General features: G+C 48.6%; 1 non-coding gene across 1 annotated transcript; it reads left to right on the top strand.

Moving 5' to 3' along the window:
- Window positions 1–214: 214 nt before the first annotated feature.
- TRNAL-CAG (transfer RNA leucine (anticodon CAG)) lies at window positions 215–298 on the top strand. The gene has a single exon. It is a non-coding gene; the product is annotated as a tRNA-Leu (tRNA).
- The last annotated feature ends 397 nt before the right edge of the window (window positions 299–695 follow it).

Here is a 695-nt window from a genome sequence, read left to right as displayed (position 1 = left end):
GGTTAACGTGTTTTAGCGGTTTGTTAGCCGTTATCGTTGTTTAAACAGACAAGTAAGAAAAAAACTGGCCTAGCGGTCCAAGATGCTGCGTTCAGGTCGCAGTCCGGGCTTCCGGGGGCGGGTTCGAACCCCTATACTGACATCACTTTTTTTTAACCATACAGCAGTACGAAGCAATATTTGCACCGCACCGATTTCTGTGCACCCGAGTTCTGTCAGGATGGCCGAGAGGGCGAAGGCGCTGTGTTCAGGTCGCAGTCCGGTCTTCCGGGCGTGGGTTCGTATCCCACTTCAGACATAACTGTTTTGGTGTTCTTTTTATGCACACAACACTAGGAAAAATTTCTTTTTCTCTTCTTTTTATAGAGACAAGACCAACCTGGGTTCGAACCCGACCGCGGCGGCCGCGTTTCAATGGAGGCAAAACGCTGTGCGATGTCAGTACAGGTTAAATATACCCAGGTTGTAGAAATTATCCCGGAGACCTCTACTACGGCACCTCTTTCTTCCTTTCTGCTTTCACTCCCTCCTTTGTCCCTTCCTTTACGGCGCGGTTCAGGTGTCGCCGATATGTTAGACACTGCGCCATTTCCTTTCCAAAAAAGAAAAAAATTTGCAATGTCAAGTCGAAAAAGGAAGGTTTTACTCTGCGCCGATTTTTATGCACCCGTGTCCTGTCAGGATGGCCGAGCGAT

This window comes from Amblyomma americanum, chromosome 2 (genome assembly GCF_052857255.1).
Source record: "Amblyomma americanum isolate KBUSLIRL-KWMA chromosome 2, ASM5285725v1, whole genome shotgun sequence".
Lineage (NCBI taxonomy): Eukaryota > Metazoa > Arthropoda > Arachnida > Ixodida > Ixodidae > Amblyomma > Amblyomma americanum.
This window is presented reverse-complemented; position numbering and strand designations above follow the sequence as displayed.